The 24,097-nt window shown below is 35.5% G+C and overlaps 1 pseudogene; it reads right to left on the bottom strand.

Annotated features, from left to right (window-relative positions):
• Positions 1-344: 344 nt before the first annotated feature.
• On the bottom strand, positions 345-11,798 carry LOC113705786 (disease resistance protein RPM1-like; annotated as a pseudogene).
• Positions 11,799-24,097: the final 12,299 nt, after the last annotated feature.

Here is a 24,097-nt window from a genome sequence, read left to right as displayed (position 1 = left end):
GAACATTCGATTATCAATTCATGGAAAAAAGAAATTGTTTTCATGACTGTAATAAGTGGGCATGATTGAAAATAATTTACTTGAGAATATTAATTTGTCCAAAAGGACAGATGGATGAGCATAAAGGACTGATACAACCATTATTTGTCCAAAAATTACTATATTATTAACTACTAGAGAAATCAATCTCTAAGTCATACCAGCGTATAAACATAGGCTTCATGTTTTAATTTTGTACCAAAATTTTAGGCTATTGTTTTAGATTGTATATTGAAATTGTGTGCAAGATGCTAAGGCACCTCTAAATTATTGGCTAAATCAATTAAAGAAAAAAATAAACAAGATTATGCAACACAATATTTATACAATTAGATAAAAGATAAAGCAAATTATAAACTCAGAAGTTACAAACAAACGTACAAAAAAAAAAGAAGAAAAGAAATAGGAAGGAAATATTTAGGTTGTGTTTGGATTGCATTTTCCATGATTTTTCATGGAAAAATTACTGTAACGATTTGATGTATGTGAGGGAAAAAGATCATAGGGAAATGTGATCACGGAAAACGAGAACGACATAATTTTCTGACGAAAAACCGCAATCCAAACAAGGCCTTACATATTCTTCCCCCACAGCCGGTGCAGTCTCCATCCCTCATCTGTCCACAATCCAATGACAACTTCAGAAACGTGTGCAATTTTTCTATAATCTTCAGTCTCTTCATTTAGATTCTCTAGCTTCTCCATCAGTTGAGAACTCAACCCAGACAAATACAGCTTTCGAAGATTCCTTGAGTGCTGAATTCCCAAAGGTAACTCCTCTAGCAATGGAAGTGTATCCAGACAAAGTTTGCGGAGATTGGGTAATGCACCCTCCTCCACTTTCAGCCATTTCAACTTCTCTAATTTCTCTAGGTACAATTTCTTTAACTTCAGGAATCCTCCAGCCTTGAAACACAACCCCTCTCCTTGGTAAGATCCACAAAATTGAATAATAACCAAATTTGGCAAATGGCGGAGGGGTTCAAGCAGATCCTCTTCATCCCTTAAGCCACTCCAATCCAAATCTATTCTTACCAAGCTTTGAAGATGAGCTATCCATTTCGGCATCTTTTCTAAGCGGCCATGCAATATTAGCATACGAAGAGATTGGAGAAATGAAGAAGGCATTGAAGATGAAAGAGAATGTTGTTGTTGATCATGATGATTCAGATCCATTACCTCATAATCACCCCCATCATTTCTAATTAAACTAATGTTTAGTTGCCGAAGACTAGTGAGGGTGGCGAGGGAGGAGCAGAGCACCTTTCCATCTTCTCTTCTCAGATTTGAAATCCCTAATCGTCTTAATTGAGTCAATGCTCCTATCTCTTTAACTATTACGGATCCGTTACTCGCATCTATGGTTGTTAATGATTGTAGGGCAAGAAGTCCTCCCAATTTTGGTGGAGCTTTAAACCCATGATATCCTTGACTGTCATCAGAAGAATCAACTTTTTGGTATACCATAAGATGCTCAAGATTTTGTAGCTTCAGGATTTCCACGGGTAATTCCTTGACTTCAGTTTCACACAAATCCAAATACTCCAAATTTCGAAGCTTTCCTATGAATTTCGGGACTGCTTTAACCCCTGTCCTATATAGGTTCAGATGCCTGAGATGATACAAGTTGAAAATCTCATTTGGGATTTCCTCCAATGTCTTTTCATCACTCAGATCCAAAACCTTTAACAGTCTGCTACTCTTTAAAGCTTTACATAACAAGGCTCTGGATATCGGTGGATTCATGGATTCAATCGTAATAAAGGATCGAAGGTGGTTAAAGCTATAACATTGGCTTTCTTGGTGCTGCTCGGTGTTGTTGCTGCTACTATGGACTACCAAACGGCGTACCTTCTCATACAACCACTTTGTGTATTGTCCAGTAGTAATTGCGATCATATTTTGTTCCCTTGCCTTGGAAAGAACAATTTCTCGCACTAGATCATGGATTCGACAAGCGTAGGGGATTCCTTCATAAAAAATTTGGGTCACTTGAATTAGGCTCCTATTGACCAGTTCTCTGAGGTAATTGTAGCCTACATCTTCCACAGTCATTCCTTCTTTCTTACCTACAAATCTTTCAGCTGACCATAATCGAACAAGTCTACCACAACGTATTTCAAAATCCTCTGGATAAATGCTTAAATACAACAAACAGGACTTAAGATGGCAGGGCAGATCATTGTAACTGAGAGAAAGTATCTTTTTTACCCTGTCCAGCATACCACAGCCTTCTAATTCACCCCCAAGGCTGCGTCGAACCATCTCCCATTCCTCTGCAATATTCAAGTCTTTCAAAGCCAAAAGCCCACTGATTGCAAGAACCGCAAGGGGCAATCCCTCACATTTCCCCAGTATACCTTTTGCAACATCTATTAGATGGGCAGGACAACCATTTTCCTTGAAGATCTTGCTGCAAAATAGGGTCCATGAATCCTCGAAAGACAGGGGCGCCATTTTGAAGACATAATCTTGAGATTTGTTGCAAGATGCAGAGGCTACATCGGTTTTTCGTGTTGTTAGCATGACGCGATTGCCATAGCCATTTTCGGGCAGTGCAAATCTAATTGCATTCCAGAATTCTACATCCCATACATCATCAAACACAATTGCATACCTTACAGGTTGTTGAAGAAAATCTTTAACACATTGTTTCAGCTGAATTGCAGTCATTGCCTCAATCGATTCTGGAACTGGTTTCTTCAATTCATTGTGTAACTGCCGAGTCAAGTCTTTCAGGAGCTCCAGGAAGTTGCATGGTTGAGAGACAGTTACAAAGGCACGAACTGGGAAATGCCTTCTAATAGCTAATCTTCGTGGACTTTTTTGACTAAGGTAGTTTTACCGAGTCCTCCCATGCCAACCACAGAAACAACTTTGAGCTGGGAATCATCCCTCTCGAGTAGTTGAGAAATTAGCTGTTGTTTGGGGTGGTCAATGCCAACTAGTTCAGCTTCTTCCACGAGAAGTGCATCATCCCTGCTATAGCGCCATGTTGTGTTGTTAACAGCAGCGAGAGACTCGGCCGCTTGGGTAGTACCGCCGAATTCTGATTGGTATCTCTGATGCCCTTCAGATATATTCTTTACTCTGGCCTTGATGCTTTGTATTTGCACAGCAACCTTACGACGAGCTCGCAAAGTCTTTATGGAGTTGAAAATTTTCCTAACAGAGCCATAGAACCCTGTTGCATGATGGTGAGCAAAGCAAGCTACGAATTCATCAAGAACATCTTCGGTGTCATAAGCGGCTTCTCGTACTTGCTTGATCCATTCTTGGAGCCTGGGATCAGCACCTTCTTCTATTGTTTCTGCCACTCCCACGAAAGCTCTCATGTGCCCCAACTCATCGCTGATGAGTTGAACCTCTTGGCGAAGCCCTCCCAATAATCTGCCCTCTTCACGCAGAAAAATTGAGAGCTGATCTAACACAAAAGAGAGAACTGTTTCTGCCATTTTCAGTCCTTTTCTTTAACTTGAGAATATCAGGAAAGGAACAGAGGCTCCTTGACCTTGTGGCTTGTACAGAAAAGGAAGAAATTAGAGTTGGTCATCGGTTCGTAATATGATGAACTTTAATAATGTGCGATTCAGTACTATTGGTCAACAAATCAAACCGCGTTCAGATCTGTTAATATAAAAGGTGTGGGGCTGAACTTACAGACTTCCGGACAATATTCACATGTGAATCTGTCCTTTACTGATTTACTTATGCAATGATGTCTAATTTGTGGGACAGATGTGTTACGTATCATTGTGATGACTCTAAAAGAATATTTATTTTTTTAATTGCTCTTAAACATGTTTTACAATTACTTATTTATCTTAAATACATTATACTACAAAACATGCTACAGTGAATTATACAAAAGTTTTTCTAAGTAATATTCTATCCATGCAATCCCAACTAAAAAAAAAATAGGGATAATTTCAGAAACCTCAGGGGAGGTTTCTGACAATTTCACTGACCTCCCCTGAGGTTTCCACAATTACACTGACCTCCCCTGGCAGAACTTGGGACCCAATTGCTGACATCATATAATGCAAAATTACTATTATACCCAAGACATTTTGTGTTATTATAGGACTAAAATATGATAAGGCAGATGGTGTTTTGGATAGTATTGGATTGCATTTCTATTTATTTAATGTATGGTTATGAAATTTGTAATGATATTACTCTTGGATTGCAGTTTTGGTTTGCACCTTATTACTGTTAAGGTTTTATAAATGACTGTTTTAGTTCTTGGATTACACCTTACCTCCAAAATTTGGGAATTTACCCAAATTTTCCATTCTCTAATATTCCTACAAATATGCAAAATTATGCATATCCCTCAAATCTACCCAATATTAATGTTTTGTTAAACTCTAAATAACAAAAATATGAAATATAATATTTAAATATATTTTAATACACACAAGTTGGACGGGTAACTAGTGTGTCAGAGAGTTGCCATAATCTCCTTAAACCCGCATGCGGGTTTAAAGAGTATTCGGATATTCTCATATGCACCTATGCAAATCGAACCAACCGGATATCTTATCCGTATCCCATTTTTTTAAATAAAAATCTTATAAATTTGAAAAATAAAATCAAATTTAGATGTATTAGGGTTTTAAAAATATTATATAAGTGATAAAAATTTTATAAATTGTAAAAATAAAATCAAATTTAAATAATTAAATGTTATATTTGCATAAGAAATAATACAATAATCATAATAATGATAATACAATAATATTGGTGTAATAAAACTGCCATTAATTTAAATATTTACTTATAATGCCCAAAGAGCCTAATTACCAATTTTTTTTTCTCGCGCTCAAATATAACATTAACCCGCATGCGAGCTAACCTTGAAATAGAAAAAACACAGAATCCCGCTTGCAGGTTTCAACGTTATTATGCAGGCGGGATTTTAACCTGCTTGCTTGTGAACATGTACCACATTGTTTTGAATTTTTGTGACAAGAGGAAAGCTTTGTCTGATGAATGTATTTGTGAAATGACCTAAGTGGTGGTAGATGGGTTAATTGGGTCGGTTGCGTTACCCAATTGTTTATATCCATAAGTAAAATTTTATGATTCCCATACCCATCCCCTCACTTTTTCTTATTTATTTCTGATTTTTATTAGTTTTCATTAATTCACTAATATAACTTGTACACCTACCTTAAGGGCATTTATGGGAACAAAATTTCCTCTCTTTCCTGAAAACACTTTTTTATGTTTACTTTTGTGGTCATGGGCTGATTTTGTTACAAAATCAGAAACCTCAAGGGAGGTTAGTGTAATTGTGGAAACCTCAGGGGAGGTCAGTGAAATTGTCAGAAACCTCAGGGGAGGTTTCTGAAATTATCCCAAAAAAATAAAAGGAATTCTTTTATTGGCTTTTCCTGAATATATTTTGGAGTGATAGGCTAAAAAGCAGTAGTTCAATTGATTGAGTTATTACCTTTTTTTTTTTTTCAAATTCCTATATCAAAACAGTTACCTTAGTTAAATATTTAAAATTTACCGGTGAAATTTGTTGCTAGTCATAACTTTGAGAGTCAATTACTCAAGTTACTTGAATCCCATGACAACTAAAACCATATTCTTTTCGGTAAGTGTTTGTCATCTTGATATCATTCCTACAAAAAGAATTGTCAAAGTCGTGTGAGAAAGATTTCTTGTCATTTTTTTTTACTTTTTTAGGGGTACACTTTAATAATTTAATATTGTTGGCCATTATTTTCTAAATATATAGAGTCTAAGCAGTTTTTAGTAGTACCAATATTTATAAGATGATAAGTTCCACAAATTTTTTGAGTGCATTTGTGATTTCAAGGACCTTAATAAAATTCTAATCCATATATCTTTATGTCTTAAAAGCAACCAGAAACTAGAAAAAAATACTGTGAGAAAAATAAGACAAACTGGAAGGGGATAGTTGACAAGTGTCGGGCCTATGTAATAATAAAAATTTATTCTAATAAAAATACAGATTTTATATATAGTGGTTAGTAGGATCGAATTCACAGAGATTGGAAAAATTTTGTTTCTTTTAGAATCTAGAGTACAGGAGTTGTTATAAAAATGAGAATAATTAAATAGCTCAAATAAAGAAAAATACTAAATTTTTGTTTAGTGTATAGAGTCTAAGCAGTTTTTAGTCTTACCAATATTTATAAGATGATAAGTTCCACAAATTTTTGAGTGCATTTGTGATTTCAAGGACATTAATAAAATTCTAATCCATATATCTTTATGTCTTAAAAGCAACCAGAAACTAGAAAAAAATACTGTGAGAAAAATAAGACAAACTGGAAGAGGATAGTATTTTAGGGATTATCAAGAACGGCATTGTCAAAAGAAAAAATAGGAAAAGTGTAAAAAAAGAAAAAGAAAATAGAGGAGTAGTTCAAATAGGATAATCATAAAGCACAAATAAGTGATTATACCCTTTTTTTGGTTTATCCTTTAAAGGGACATACTCTTTTTTTTTTCTGTCAATAGCAGCTCATATAAATGATTATGCTCTTTTTTTTTTTTCTTTCTGAAAAGTGCGGAAGATAGAGGCAAAAATCAGCATACCCTTTTCTGAAGTAATGATCTTGTCACTTGACAAATCGAGTTTGTGGCAGTACTTTTCACCTGCAATGGTATGTTCTTTAAAAAGCAACATTTTATTTGGCATGTGATTAAAGTTAGTAGGAAAAATCTCATGGTCACCTACTAAAGTATTTTTAATACTACCCCAAAAAATTTAAGAATGTGAGCATTAGTTGTGTTTAACTTTTTTTAAGATATTTCTCTTTTCCATTCTTCTTCGGTTTCCAAGAAGTTTGCCAACAAATAGCATCAAATTCACTTAATTTTCCTAAAGTCCTATTTAGTCTGCCATACTATTTTTCATTAACGAAGCTACAAAAGTTCCCCACTAATTGCAATCTGCTGCTGTGTTTTATAAGTTCCCAGCTTTTTAACCACTAACTAGACGGAATGGTTCAATTAAATAGCTTTAAAATTTTAGTGGGTCAATCCATACGAAAAAGAGGGTATAGCAAAATTCTGAAGTATTCTAACATTATCCTAAACTTTAGGAATTTTGATTTTATAAGACATTTGTGTGCTTCTTTAAAATCTCGAGTGTTATGCTTCCAAAAAAAAAAAAAAAAAAAAAGATCTCAAGTGTTTTTAGTTTTAGATACATTTGGACCTTGGAATTATTTTGTAGGGTTTTGTGCTCTCTCTCTCTTGTACTCTTTTACTTATAGTGATATTGTGTTGCTTCTTTCACCTATGATCCACGATAGTGGTTCCTCAGAAGAAAGAAACTGTAGGGAAATGAAGTATTAATTGTCAAGAAAGAAAGAACACCCTAAAGCAAAATGATGGAAATTAAAAAGAAGAAGCCAGACAACGACTTGATTTTGAAAGACGAAGGTGCCCTGTCTGCAAATGAAGCTAAAATGCAAATTCGTGGAAGCTATTAGAAAGACTTTGCTGTCCGTGGGGTCTTCACCCTTCAGGACCTTTCGTATGATTTACTTTTGCACCCTCTTGCAAAAGTAAATAAATGATGGACGAAAAAGTGTAGTATATGCCTTTTTGTGTGTGTGTTTTAACTACTGTAATTTGTGTAATTTTTTGTTAATGTGCCACGATGATTTACAATTTCAAATCAGGCCAACTAAAGAATTGGATGTCATAACTAGAGGTGGCAATTATACCCAAAATCCAACAATCCACCCAATCCACCCACTAATTTAAGAGGCTGGGTTGGGTAAATTGGATGTTGGGTTAATTTTAGGTTGGATAATAAAAACTCACATGTATTTTGGGCGGTTTGGGTAATTAAGTTGGGTACCCATTACCCAACTTAAAAAAACAATGGAGGCCTCTCGTCGGGAATTTTCAATCCACCACCGTTTTCTTAACTTTAAGCATTTTGGCACATTCTTGTCAACTGCATCGCGCTTGCTGTTTTTTTTTTTTTTTTTTTTTCCCTTTAAGATAGCAAACTTGCAAGTCCATACACATCTTGTTCCTTTACTAATTGGTTTTAGGATTGTGAAGATTACTGTTCAACTGCATGTTAATGTACATATACATATTTTTTTCCATTGTTATCTTTTGGACGGAGAGATTCTATTAGCAACTCGTGTTTTTAAGCATTTACTAGTTCCTAAAAAATCTAGCAAAATATGCAAGCAAATTTTTAATTGCTTTCATAAGTTGCTCAATTATTAATTAAAATTTGTCAATTAGATCATTCATGGGTCCAATTTTCTTTCTTCTTCGTCTTTTTTTTCCCCTTTTTTGGCCCTTGACATGAAGGTTTATCACAAGACAAGATTGATATTCAACCACAATAATTGTGTAAAAAGTGCAAAGTGAGGTTATTTAATAATGAATAAAAGGAACCCAAAAGTCACAATTCACAAATCTCAAATGAATTGGATAGTGATATTTGAACTAATTGGTTGAGAATTGTATCTCTCTTATCAAGTTTCAATTTAATTAAGGCATGATTGGATCTTGTTTAATATTGGTATAACATTTTTTCATGCTATATTCAACTTGGACCAAAATTGTTTTAGTGTGTGAAAAAAAATTTTTGTATGCAAAAATATATTTGAGAGAATTTATGTATCAAAATCTATTAATTAATATATTGGGTCATATTTGGGTCTTGGGTTTGAGATGACCCAATATGACCCAACCCAAAACTAACCCGATTTAAAGTTGGGCGGGTTGGGTATAATCCATTTAAGTAAAAACCCAATATCAACTCGTCCAAAATCCGTCCAACCCGCCCAATTGCCAGGTATAGTCATAACTGATAAGTTACTTGCGATTTGATTTTTACTTTTTTGACTAACCAGTACCATCCTCTTTTAGTTGTGATAGATGTTCATGCAGATTTTTAAAATTTTGAATGTTTCAAGGTAAGACAGAAACATTATGAATCCTGGTCCTAATAGTTTGTGGTTGAAAAGCGTGCAGAGAAGGGAGATAGTAAAAATTTGACTTTACATTATTGTGTCTTTGATTTTCAAATTTACAAGGGTAATTATACAATTATGATCCTTTTATAAAATAGCAAATTTTTTATCAACAGAGCAAAACCATGACTTCCTAGCAAGGTCCTACTTCACTTTGGTTCCTTTTTGATGACCCGTTCCTCTTTGGGGTCATAATCTTTAAAAAAGAGAGAGCAAACCAAAGCAAAAGATGGAATCTTAAAAAGAAAAAGCCAAACGATGACTTGATTTTGAAAGAAGATGCCTAGTCTACGACTGAAGCTAAAATGCAAAATCATGGAAATTATATTAGGAAGATTTTATCACTTTTCAGCAACTTCCAATTGATTGTAGGCACTTCAACCGCATGAAGGAATAGCTACTGCGCCATCTTGCAAAAGTAAATAAATAAACGAAGAACTGAAGATTTTTTACATGCCTTGTGTGTGTGATTGCATGGCTATTTTTAGCTACTGAAATTTTGGGTTACTATTTTATAACGATACATCATGTCAACTAAAGAAAGCTTAAAAGTTACGAGTACTGTTTTTTTCCCTTTGAATGGGAGACTTCAGCCTTACAATGGGAAAGAAAAAAATTAAGAATTTGATAGTCGAATGTCAGATCTTATGGTCACCTAACTAAAGTATTTCTAATACTAGCTCAAAAGATTTGAAAATGTGAGAATTAGTTGTGTTAAACATTTTCTAAGACATTCCTTTTTTTCCATTCTTCTTTAGTTTCCAAAAAGTTTTCCAACAAATTGTATCAAGATTCACTTAATTTTACTAAACTCCCATTTAATCCGCCATACTATTTTTCATTAACAAAGTGACAAAAGTTCCCCACTAATTCTGAAAGTTTCATTTTTTTTAACCACTAACTACACGGAATGGTTCAATTAATTAGCTTTAAAAGTTTAGTGGGTCAATCGATACGAAAAAGATAGTATAGCTGAAGTATTCTAACATTATCATTGTATCATTATCCTAAACTTTAGGATAGTTAGTGTCCCTATTTCACTTCTCATTTTCTTTTCAAGGACTGTTAATTTTTCTTTTTTGGTTTCTCATTTCAAGTTTCTGATCTAAGAAAATGTCATGAATTATGACTCTATCAAATTTTCATGATTAATTGCAGAAAGAAAACTCTCGAAAGACAAAAAGCGCCGTCACTAAGATAAGGTATGAGAATGACACAAAATGTCTTACATACACAAATTACTCTTTAAAAACTACAGTAGAAAATTCATGTAAAAAAATGCAAGTTTAACAATGTTATGCATAAAAACTTATCCATGAATATTATTAGAAAGCATGTCAACCTAGAATTTCCTACTCCAATCATTCCCTTCCAAAAGATAGATTATTCATCTATATGCCCATAACGGAGAAAAAAGGAAAAGCTTTCATTCTAAAATTTGCTTAGCATTAAAAAAATAATAAAAAAAACCACGCAATATAAGAAAATTACCACACAACGCGGGTTATGCGCAAAGCACGTGCATCCAAACTAGTATGATATACTACCAAGAATAACAGGAAGCTAATTCCCAGCCCTGGAAGCTACTCGGCAACGTATAAAAGTACATAGTAGCAGAAGAATAAATGTCAAAAACACATGGAAGCCAGATATATATATTTCAACCAAAAATGTGTATAATAATAATAATAATAAAAAGAAAAGAAATTCAGCACTTACTTTGGAGAGAATGAACACTCTGGCAAAAGCTGATCTGTTGGATTTGCAGAAATTCCGTTTATACTGGCGAGGCTACGTCAAAAAAAAAAAATAGAAAAATAAAAATTCCTTTAAGTTTGAGGGAAAAAAAAATTAAGCACTTACTTGAGAGTAAAATAAAAGAAAGAAAGAAACCACTGGGAGTAGCTGATCTGTTGAGTTTGGGAAAATTGCTAGTATATCGTGAGGCTACTTAATTACTCAAAAGTAAAGTTTAAGAAAAAATGTAGAAACTGTTCGTATATGCAAGGCTTTTTGGCAATGGAGACGATCTATTATTGAGGAGAAAGGAGTAGTATTGTTGTTGAAAAGAAAGTAGATCTGTTAAATTGGTCATGAGTTTCCTAGCCTTGTAGCAGTACAATTATTGAATGTGGTGGACCTATAGATTAGAATTTTTCCAAGCAATGGCATAATAAAGTAGAATGAAAAAATAACTGCATGACCTTTCAGGGTTGTCTAGTAATAGAGAGTTTTGAACATGGGATGCATATTGCACATTTGCACTGTACAATTTTGAGTGTTTTACCCTTCTTGTTAGTTTCAAGAATAGCAGGAAGCAAAAATTCTAGCCTTGGAAGCTAGTCGCCAACATATGAAAGTATGCTAGTAGAATGAATGTCATAAACACATGGAAGCCATTTATATTTCAACCAAAAAATGTGTATGAAAAAAAAAGAAAAAAAAATTCAGCACTCACTTTGGAGAGAATGAACACTCCGGCAACGGTTGATCCGTTGAATCTGCAGATATTCCCTTATATGGTGAGGCTATGTTTATAAAAAAAAAAAAAAAAAAAAAGCCTTGAACTTCAAGAAAAGTGAACAAATCTCAGCACTTACTTGAGAGAAAATAAAATCTCTGGCAATAGCTGATCTGATGAATATGGGAAAAGTGCCTGTTTATCGTGAACCTACCCTGTCAAATCCAAGTTTGGTGAAAAAGAGAACACGGGCGAGGAAGATGATAATTTGAATCAAAATTAAAACAATGCAGTATGTGCAAGGCTTTTAGCTAGGAAGATGGAGTATCATATAGAGGAGAAAGTAGGAGCAGTACCGTAATTGATAAGAAAGTGGGGTGAAATTGGCCGTGACTTTCCTGGTTGGATAGTAGAACAATTACTCAACGTGCTGGACCTATAGAGGCAGGCTCAAATTATTGCATGACCTAACTTCTGAATATGGGGGACCTAAATTAGATTTCATCTTACCGGTTGGAACTTGCAAGTTAACTTTATATGTACCAATTGAAAAAGAGAAGGTTTGATAATTACCATGCTTCTTTTGTTTTTGCTTGTACTGTAGCTTTTTTTCACAAGATTATTTTAAGTTGAATATAAAGACACTAAAATAAAATTATGAGAAACCCGCAAGATGAAATGAAGTTAAAGATGGAGATGTTAAAATAACTTCCAGGACATGTTAAATTAACCCATACTCAAAAATCATACAAGTAATATATATAGAATTCGGGGCATTTTCTTGCTATCTTGAAATGGTTGAGAAGATTGAAATTTTGGCACTAGATTACAATTGTTTATGACCCAATAATTGTCAAGATGAGTCAGCACAAGTAGTAAAATCTAGCCCGTTTGGATTGCTATTTTAAGAGTTTCTGCAAAAAAAAAAAAAAAGTATATTGTAACAGTTTGACGTATGCGAGGTAAAAAAATAATTGAAAAATGTGTTCGTGAAAAACATAAAAATTTTTCTGCGAAATATCACAATCGGGGTCAAAGTTTTTGAATGCCATCTTCAATATCATTTTTATAGTAGGCTATTTGTAGTTACAACCATATGATCCCATTGAAAATTGTTGAAGATGTGAAATACCTTATTTGGGAGTGAAATAACTTCCATTGTGTTTTTGTTCAATCATTCTATGATTCCCTCTAAGAGCCGCATTTACACCTATTTATCGGTAGAAATTTCTCGAATATGATGCAGGAACATTTTTAATTTTTTTCCATTCCCAAAAGTAAATGACTTTTTTCTTTTTTATTTGTTTTATGGAGAGTTTGAAATTGAACATTTGTGTATGCAAGGTTTTTTGGCAATGGAGATGGTCTATTAACGAAGACAAAGTAGTGGTACTGCTATTGATAAGAAAGTAGACTTGCGAAATTGCTTGTGAGTTTCCTAGCAGTGTAGTAGTACAATTATTGAATGTGGTGGACCTATAGATTACATTTTTCCAAGCAATGGCATAAGAAAGTAGAGTGAAATAACTGCATGACTTTTTTGGTTGTGTAGTAATAAACTTTGAACATGGGGGACACAATTTAGAATCCATCCTAGAAAATTTTTCACGAACATGGAAGCTAACTATGAACTAAAATTTGCCATTGTGTATTCTTCTTTTGTTTTTGCTTATACAGGAAGCTTTTTCACAAGATTGTTTTAATTAAAAAATAAGGATGCTAAAATGAAATCACGAGAAATTCACATGATGAAATGAAGCTAAAAATAGGTATTTTCATGGTAGGTTATTTGTAGTTACAACCATATGATCGCGCTGAAAATTATTGAATATATGATTTTTTTCTTATTGGATAGGGGATTATTTGAAATATTATTTGGAATAATTACTATAGCACTTTTTGTGATGTAATGTATGCGAGATAAAAAATTGATTGGAAAGATAAAAAGGTATTTTGAAAATTATGTTTGTGATGCAAACAAATAATTTGAAGCCAAATAATAGCTATCGAAACACACTTAAGTTGAAATGTTTTTGTTCAATCATTCTTGATTCCCTCGTAAGAGCAGCATTTACACTTATTAACCTAGTAAGTTGAAATTTCTCAAATATGGCTCAGGAACTTTTTCATTTTTTACTTTGCCAAAATTCTCAAATTACATGGAAGAATCAATAGTGGTGATCATAAGGAGTTTCAAATTTTATCACTCTATAAGAATCTAAAAATAATTTAGGTGTGAATGTTAAAATCAATTAACACTCAAGGAGTTCATTAAAACTTTGATGGAAGGGAGAGGAAGTAGGATGAAATTTAACAAAAATTAAAATAATGAAAATTAAAGAATAGGAAAAGAACATTAAATATGCCTTTGCAAAAAGTAGAGTATAATTATTGAATTGGTAGTGATTTAAATTTACTTACTAACGATTGAATTTGAATCTACATCTAATTTAATTAGCTCTAAATAAGTGATGCCATTCCTTCCATTTAATAGTCACTAATTAATGGGTGTCATTAGGTTATCCATTTGAACCTAAGTAGATGGCATACCCAAACTCATTTGTTCAAGAACAAGTTGCAAAATTGGTCACTATTTATAACTATAAATGGGTGGAAAGAACAATAGGATGGCAGGAAATAGATTACGAAATTAGTAAGAGATTGCACAATTTGAAAAAAGCAGAGTAGGGTGAAGGGAAGGTAGAGTTTGTGGGAGGGAAAAAAGTTGGAGGAATGTGGGAAGTTTGAATTAAGAAGGTAAGAAAGAGGGTAATGAAGAGTAGTGGAATGTTAAGAGAAAGTGGCACAAAGAGGAAGACACATGGAGGGGGGGGGGGGGGGGGGGGTTAATAATGTTGTGTTTGATGCACTTTTAGTATTTCTTTAGGTATTTTTGTGATCTTTGTTCATATTTTTTAATATACTTTAAAGTTTTAGACAAGGTACATAAATACAATAAAAATTAGATACAAAAGTAGCACTCTTTTGATTTCTTAACTTTTTTTTCGTGTAATTAATAAAAAATAATTTATTTATTATTATTAGTATTATTATTGTATTAAATATAAATTCGTGCTTAGCACTGGTCAAAATACTAGTTGTGTAATGGGAGTTGGGTACGTGGGAAGCAGTGGTAAAATAGAGTGGAAGATCGGTACAAGTTGAAGAGAAAAGTGCGTAATATATGAAGCCAAAATTTTCAGGAAGGGAATCAAAGATCTGAAAATAATTATAAAAAAAAAAAATGTTCAACCGAAAATGATTTTCAATGAAATATTTTTCCCATGAAAAGATTTTACATCCAAGCAAACAAACCCTAAAATATGTTGATTTTCTGTGTTCAAATGCCACTACCTGCAAAACATAACGGAATTGTGCGCACTTAACCCATCTACGTTCACTAGTTATTATGCAGACAAGTTAAAAGATCAATTCGTGCATGCGCCCGTAGTTCGTGGGGAGTATTGGGCTTCCATTATGTCTCGTTATCAGTATTATAAATGGTATTCTTATATCTAAACGTTATAAGTATCCCAATAAGTGGATATGGAAACACTGTTCTGAAGATCAACAAAAGGAAAAATCATCCATGCTGGGAAAGCCATATTCAAATTCCCACCAGTCCTGAATCATTTGCGAAGACACATCTTTAGCTCAACATTTTGTACACTTTTTAGCATGGATGACCTTTTCTCGGATCAAATTAAATGCAGTTAACTAAAACTCTAACAAACTTATGGATTTCATCCTCAAATGCTTGCCTAATCTAATTTGAATCACATTGTTCTGAGTTCTGAAACAGAAGTTGATGGATAACATTCAACCATTGAAAGCTTTCAGAGAATGAGTCATTTCGCTGTGTTCCTTTTCAACAACTAACTCAATAAGCACTAATTCAACATCATGGACATCGATGCTTCTTTAAAGAACCTGACATCCATACTTTTCACGGCGATTGCTGGATTTTTTGCTAAAAATTAAAAAGAATGATCAATAAAATTATTACTAGCATTATATATATATATATATATATATATATAAAGAGAAAAAATAAGACTAAATAAAAACTAAAAATGGCATTGGGGCAGGACAGGTGCACCTGCGAGGGTAACGAGGTTAGTCGGGATGGGGGATGAGTGAGGATTCCTCCACCTCAAACCTGTCCCATTGCCATCCCTAAATGTATGATTTTGGGACGTGTCTTGACTTGTGGTGGTTATTAGCGTTAAAACCATTTAAATATTTATTTTACCAAAAAAAATTTAATGGACAAGACACTGAGTATGCCCACTATTTCTTTTTTCAGTCTAATCTTTAGCCTTAATTGCAAAGTTATATATGCTGTTTAAAATTGACCGCAACAAGAAAAAGTTTCTCCATTCATATTAGTACAGAGTTGATTAGTTCATACTGCTTGAGTTAGAGAGTTACAATTAATCAGATGTAGTTTGCATTGGACTGTTTGGCCAGTTATTTTGCAAGTGCAAGATTTTTAGCAAGGGAGATGGGACTACTTAGAGGAGAAACTAGAGTGAAATTGATCATGACTTTCCTGGCTGGGTAGTAGTACAATAATTCAATGAACTTGGTGGGCCTATAGAAGCAGAGTGAAATTATTGCATGACATTTATGGGTGTGTAGTAGTAATAAACCTTTGAATGTGGGGGACCTAAATTCCATCTTAGAAATTTTTCCACCTGCTGGAACTTGGAAGTTAATTTTGAGGGTACTAATTGAATAAAGTGAAGGTTGAACAATGGCAGTCAGGACCCGAGGTCAGCAGGGACAAAAGATAGAATAGGAAAGGAAAATTTTCGTAGATTATGCACTAAAATCACAGTTATATGAAGATATTAAGCAAGTTTTTTATCAAGTTTATCTGCTACAAGTTTTTAAATAATTTTAACTATAATAATTTTAAAAAACTTCTCAAATTTTTTAAACCATATACTTCGAAATATCCATATGTTTATACACTTCAAAAATTTTTTCTACAACTTCTACAGTAAATTACAATACAATTTTAGATAAACATCCAAAAAACTCACTTGCCAAATGGGACCTATATGTGATCAAATAGCAACACACTTAGACGAATGAGATCATTTGCCTGCCTGACTCACTTGGCCGTGATTTTCTAATTCGATTTGTTTAGCGAGTGTCTTGTGGGCATGCATTAAAATATATTTCAAGTGTTAAAATTTTAAAAATATAAAATTAATTAATATATATAAGGAGATTAATTTTAAAAAATTTATAAATGTAAGAAAAAATAATTATTATTGGTGTGTGTATATATATATATGATAGATTGAGTGAAATATCGGTATGTTAACGAATACAGACAACATTCGTTGCGGAAATCCTTCCTAATTTGCACCACTCTTAGACCCTGTTTGGCAAATAAGTTTTTTAGGTGTTTGTCTAAAACTTTACTATAATTTACTGTAAAAGTTTTTTAAAAAATTTTGGAAGTGTGTTTTTTTTTGAATATTTTGAAGTGTATAATTTAAAAATTTTGAAAATTTTTTTGAAGTTACTATAATTAAAGTTTTTAAAAAACTTGTAGCAGAAAAACTTGTCTGCCAAACAAGGCAATTATTTTCGATTACATATTTTACAATGAACAATGTACAATATATAGATGTTCAGTAACTGATCGGGGATGTCGTGAGCCATAGTGATAACTTGAGCTAAAACCACATAAACGTTTATTTTTCCAATAAAACCAAAAAAAAAATCACCGAAATTGACATCGAGTGTGCCCATTGTTTCTTGTCGGTCCACCAACGTTGACGCTGAGTTTTCCCGCAATAATGATAGGGTGCGTTTTAGCGGGGTATTTTGGGCATTAATGCATGTTTATCTGACTAAATATTTTCATTAATTGGGTGGATTCTACTGATATTTTGTTTTGATACTAATTACAGGAATTGATGCTAAAAAGTACTTAAAGTCAAAATTTCGAAGATTTGTCGCACGTGGGGGCCCCTTGAGAAGCTGAGAAAATTTGATTGTAATAGACTTTATTTTATTTTATTTTAGAGAGTCTCGTTTTAATTTTGTAAAAGACCACTTCTCGAGAGGAGAAAAAAAAAAGCCCCTCCTGGAAGGTCGGATAGGGGAAGGTATTAGACTCCAGAGAGCGGGCTGGCTGAAAACAATTTTTTTACCTCTTGTCTGGTTTAGGTTTTCTTCCTTTTTCGTTCCCTTTGTTCTTAAAAAAAGGGGGCTGGCCGTGGCTTTGTAACGGGGAAAAAAAGAGACAAGAAGGCCGCAATTGTTGACTTTGTATTCTGGCTTTTCTATCTTGTGTGAATTGATTTGGAGAAATCAATTGATTGAAACCCAATCTCTCGTATGTCTTGTGAGGAAAGAAAGAAAGCTAAGAGGAGCTGCAACTGTGGACTTTTGACATTGCTTTTCACCCTGGCCTTGACTGAAGAAAATTGAAAGTGTGCACTCTCTATACGGTTAGCTTAGGAGAACAATTGAAAACCACCATAATCGATTGTCCCCTTTCTTTCTTCGGTTGACCGGAATTAACGAGGGGCAATTTCTTTCGTTCGCTTTGATTAAGGAATCGATGGCTTCTTCCAACCTTGTCCGCATGGCCTGTACATTAATTATGGGGAACTAAATCCCTAATTCTAATCAAGGGGGCAATTGACGAATTGGTTCAACAACTACTGTGAGATATAAGCTGCTTTTAATTATTTTCTTCATTTATTGATATTTATATGTTCCTTACTTTTAATTGCTATGAACTTGTGTATGATTGATTAGTGCGCAATAATTAATTATCCATATAGGCTATTTTTGCTAAATAGGGGTAATTGAATCCGTAATTGTTCGTTATCTCTATCTTAGTAGCAACTGGCGTAATCAGATTTATGTCAGGGGAGCATATGATCTAACTTAAACGAACTCTCGTAGCGTGTTTGTTGGTTAGGATTGGACCTTTCTAATTATTAATGCAATCTAAAAATTTAATTCTACGGTCGTATCTAGGGTTGTTTATGAGTTAAAAAAATAGCTAACGGTCGTACCTTGGCTATCGAGAAATTAAGGAAGGGTTGGTTGTTTATCGCGTGCATGACAACTATAACTAATCTATTACTAAATGTTGGAATTATCTGTGAATCGATGATCAGTGTACGAACCATTTCTGAAGTATACCCTTGGCTAGAGTTTCTCTTAATTATTTCTTTTATTTAATTATTTTCTGCATTTAATTTGTTTAATTAGCATTTAATCTCAAAACCTCCCATTAATCTTGACTTGGTAAGAAATAAATTTTTCTCCAGTCCCTGAGGAGACGACCATGCTTACCACTGTCTATTTGTTTGTGAGTTCAGTTAAATAATTAATTCATGTATATTGGATTAAGCAAACTCTTCAGGAACAGGGTGAATCAAGTAACCCATTGCACACCTAGAGTCCCTGCTTCAGTACTAGAATTGATTATTGACTGCTTTAGGTGGTACTTAGATTTTATTTATTATTATTGCACAGGTTCGGCACCTGTCAATTTTTGGCGCCGTTGTCGGGGACTGTCATTTGAAATATTTATTTCTTTTTGAGTTCAGTTTTTTTTCTTTTTCTTCTTGATATTTTTGCTAGTTTATGCCCCATTCTTCTCGCACAGGTGAATTGGTATACGATCCTGAGGTTAAGAAGGCAGCGCGTGGGCGAAGGCAAGAGATCAAGAGACGAAAAGAAGGGCACTTATCTACTGCAAACGAGCCAGCAGAAGACGAATTTAGCATGGCCAACACCCAATCACTAAGGAAGTTGGCTGCCCCGGAGTTGACTCACCAGCCCTTGTGCATCACATTCCCCACTTTGGCTGAGAATACCGCTTTCGAGCTGAAGTCGGGGTTGATTCACCTCCTACATTCGTTCCATGGTCTTTCTGGTGAAAAACCCCACAAACATGTCAAGGAGTTCGAGATAGTTTGCTCTAATATGAAACCTCTTGGGGTCACTGAGGAGCAAATAAGACTTAGAACTTTCCCCTTTTCTCTCAAGGATGCAGCGAAGGATTGGCTATACCATCTCCCTGCTGGTAGTATCACCACGTGGGCACAATTGAAAAAGAAATTTCTAGAAAAATTCTTCCCCGTATCCCGGGTTGCGAGTTTGAGAAAGGAAATATGCAGCTTCAAGCAGTACTCCGGGGAGTCCTTATACGACTATTGGGAAAGGTTTAACAAGTTATGCACTAGATGTCTGCAACATCAAATTAGTGAGCAACTATTGATCCAGTACTTCTATGAAGGGCTCCAGTCAACTGACAGGAGTATCATTGATGCTGCGAGTGAAGGAACCTTGACGAACAAGGCATCGAAGGAGGCGTGGGAGCTTATTGAAGTCATGGCAGAGAACTCTCAGTAGTTTGACTACCGTGAGATTAACCCCACTCGTAGGGTCAATGAGATAGAGACGTCATCCATTCAGCAACAATTGTCAGAGTTGACGTCCGCTGTTAGGCAATTAGCCATGGGGAACACACCACGAGTGAAGGTGTGTGAAATCTGCACTAGTATGGACCACTGCACGGACACGTGCCCCTTTTTACAAGAGAACGGGGCGAAACAGGTAAACATGGTAGGAAGCGTGCTCGCGCCACGCAGGCAGTATAACTCGTACTCCAATACATACAATCCGAGTTGGAGGGACCACCCAACCTTAGTTATGGGAACAGGCAACCAAATTCACTTTCAAATCGTCCACCAGGGTTTCAGCAACCATGGCAGCAAAAGCCTCAACCTTCGTCCGCCAATTCAGGTAGCTCTCTGGAGGATATTGTCAAGAGTCTGGCCATGACTACTACTCAGCTCCAGCAGGAGACCAGGTCATTGACCACGAATATGGCCCAACTCCAGCAAGAAACTAGAGCCTTAACCATGAGTACCACTCAGTTCCAGCAGGACACCAGAGCAGACATGAAAGATATGGATACTCGAATAAGCCAATTGGGAACTGCCATCAATCGCCTGCAGTCCCACGTCCATGAAAAATTACCATCTCAACCCGAGATAAATCCCAAAAATGTAAGTGTCATGACACTGAAGGAGTGGCAAGGAACTGGAAGGGGCTAAAGTGGAAAATTCAAAAAGCAAAAGTGAGAAGGAGATAGAAAAGAAAATTGAAGAGGAATGACGTATTCGCAAGGATCATAAGGTAACCTTCACTTCTCCACCCACTATTAAATCTAACTTACCCCCCCTTTCCTTGCAGGTTAGAGAAGACAAAGAAAGTAGAGAAGAAAAAAGAGCTTTTGGATGTGTTCCAAAAAATGGGGATTAACATTCCCTTACTGGATGCAATCAAGCAGATATCTAAGTATGCCAAGTTTTTGAAGGATTTGTGCACCCACAAGAGGAAGTTGAAGGGTGACGAAAGAGTGGCGGTGGGAGAAAATGTATCAGCTATGCTTCAAAGGAAACTCCTACCAAAATGTGGAGACCTAGGTATATTCACCATTCCCTGCAAGATAGGAGGTACCCCAATTAGGAAAACGATGTTGGATTTGAGGGTATCAATTAATGTTATGCCTAAAACAATTTATGCTTCTCTTAATCTTGGCCCACTAAAAGGCACAGGCATTATAATCCAACTTGCAGACCGTACCAATGCTTATCCAGAAGGGTTAGTTGAAAATATTTTGGTACAGGTCAATGAGTTAGTTTTTCCTGCAGATTTCTATGTCCTAGACATGGGGGATGAAAGGGCACTACATCTGTCACCTATTTTGTTAGGTAGGCCATTTTAAGCACTACTAGGACGAAAATAGATGTAAATGAGGGTACCTTATCAATGGAGTTTGATGGAGAAATTGTAAATTTTAATATTTTTGATGCAATGAAGTACCTGGATGAGGCTAACTCCATTTTTGTTTTAAGTGTTATTGAGCCCCTTGTGCAGAAAACGTTTGAATTGGATGGGGACGATGCACTGGCAGTGGCATTAGCCAAGTATCTCGAGTTGGGAGCAACTCCTGATGCAGGATTAAGTGATGAGTTATATCGTGCAGTTGAAGCACTGCATTCGCTTCCACCAATTTCTCCAAGATATGAGCTTACTTCTCTTTTTGTACCAGAAATTCTGGCGAAATTGTTGCATTCTATTGTGCACGCACCTGAATTGGAGCTCAAGCCTCTCCCAAAGCATTTGAAGTATGCTTTTCTCGGGGACAAAGAGACACTGCCGGTCATCATATCTGCACATCTGTCACCAAGACAAGAAGACAACCTGATTCGTCTTCTTCGAAATCATAAGGAGGCGATTGGGTGGAACATAACAGATATCAAGGGAGTTAGCCCTCCTTATGCATGCATCAGATCCAGCTTGAAGATGATGGAAAATAGGTAAGACATGCGCAACGGAGATTGAACCCACTAATGATGGAAGTGATAAAGAAGGAAATATTTAAACTCTTGGAAGTGGGGATCATTTTCGCCATCTCAGACAGTCCGTAGGTGAGCCCAGTCCAAATAGTCCCGAAAAAGGCAGAAGTAACCGTAAAAGAGAACCAGGAGGGCGAGATAGTCCCAGTGAGGAAACCCACAGGATGGCGTCAGTGCATTGATTACCGGAGTCTGAATGCTGTGACAAAGAAGGACCACTTTCCTCTCCCATTTATTGATCAGATGATAGAAATGTTAGCTGGTCGTGTCTATTACTGTTTTTTGATGATTTTTCGGATTATTTCCAGATCGCGATAGTACCGAAGGACCAGGAGAAAACTACATTCACCTGCCCATTTGGCGCGTTTGCCTATCGGAGGATGCCTTTCGACCTTTGCAATGCTTCGGCGACTTTTCAGAGGTATATGGTAAGTATATTTTATGAGTATGTAGAAAAGATTACTGAGGTATTTATGGATGATTTTAGTGTGTATGGGGATAGTTTTGATGAATGCCTTGATAACTTAGATTTGATTTTAAAAAGATGCATAGAAACAAATTTGGTACTTAATTGAAAAAAATATCATTTTATGGTGGAGTATGGTATTGTCTTAGGGCATGTAGTGTCGACTAGGAGAATAGAAATAGATGAAGCAAAAGTCGATATTATTTCTGCTTTACCTTACCCCGTAAGTGTACGAAAAGTACGCTCCTTTTTTGGTCATGCAGGGTTCTACAGGAGATTCATCAAAGATTTCTCCAAAATTAGAGTGCCCCTGTTCAAACTGTTGTAGAAGGATGTAACATTTGACTTCACCGAGGAGTGCAAGATGGCATTTGACAAATTGAAGGAGTCGTTAACATCACCGCCCGTCATTCAACCTCCAGACTGGAGCCTCCCATTTGAAATTATGTGTGACGCGAGTGACTACGCAGTGGGAGCTGTGTTGGGGCAAAGAATTGGCAGGGCGGCTCATGCAGTCTATTATGCATCAAATGCGTTGAATGGAGGTCAACTCAACTATTCTACAACAGAGAAAGAATTACTAACTGTGGTTTTTGCATTAGAAAAATTTAGACCTTATTTGTTAGGTGCAAAAGTAACAATTTTCTCTGATCATGCAGTCTTGAGATATTTGATGACAAAGAAGGATGCAAAATCGAGACTTATCAGATGGATCCTACTCCTGCAAGAGTTCAACTTGGAGATAAAAGATAAAAGTGGGGTAGAGAATTTGGTTGCCAATCATTTGAGCCGTTTGCTGACACATAAGGAAGAACAACCATTGAGGGAGACATTCCCAGAGGAGCAACTTCTTGCCGTTGATTCGTCTACACCCTGGTACGCCGATATAGTAAATTTTTTAGTGACTAATCAATTGCCTGCAGGGTGGCCAAATGTTAGGAGAGATAAATTGAAGAGTGATGCCAAATACTACATTTGGGACGACCCCTACCTTTGGAGACAATGTTCGGATCAAGTGCTAAGAAAGTGTGTAAGTACAGGTGAATTTCACTCTATTTTAAATTTCTGTCATTCGTTTGCTTGTGGAGGGCATTTTGGACTCAAGCGAATAGCTCGCAAAGTGTTAGAGAGTGATTTTTACTAGCCCACCCTTTTTAAAGATTCGTACTTATTTTGCAAATTCTGTGATAGGTGTCAAAGGGTGAAAAATATTTTTCGTAAGGATCAAATGCTTCAAGCCCCCATGTTATTTGTTGAAATTTTTTATGTTTGGGGGATAGATTTTATGAGTACTTTTCTCTCATCTTTTGGTTTCCTATACATTTTACTTGCAGTTGATTATGTCTCTAAATGGGTGGAAGCCAAAACCACCCGTACTAATGATTCTAGAGTGATTGCAGAGTTCTTAAAATCTAATATTTTTGTCCGCTTTGAAATGCCAAGAGCTGTGGTAAGTGATAGGGGGACACATTTTTGTAATAAGACCATCGCTGCCTTGTTTCGAAAATATGACATGCTTCACAAGGTATCAGCGCCGTATCACCCGCAGACAAATGGGCAAGCCGAAATGTCAAACAGGGAGATCAAATCAATCTTGGAGAAGATGGTACGCCCAGATAGGAAGGATTGGAGTTTAAAGTTAGAAAACACACTATGGGTGTACAGAATCGCATATAAGACACCTATTGGGATGTCCCTGTACAGACTTGTCTTTGGTAAGGCTTGT

This window comes from Coffea arabica, chromosome 8c (genome assembly GCF_036785885.1).
Source record: "Coffea arabica cultivar ET-39 chromosome 8c, Coffea Arabica ET-39 HiFi, whole genome shotgun sequence".
Classification (NCBI taxonomy): Eukaryota; Viridiplantae; Streptophyta; class Magnoliopsida; order Gentianales; family Rubiaceae; genus Coffea; species Coffea arabica.
Note: the sequence above shows the minus strand (reverse complement) of the source record. Positions and strands in the feature narration are given on the sequence as shown.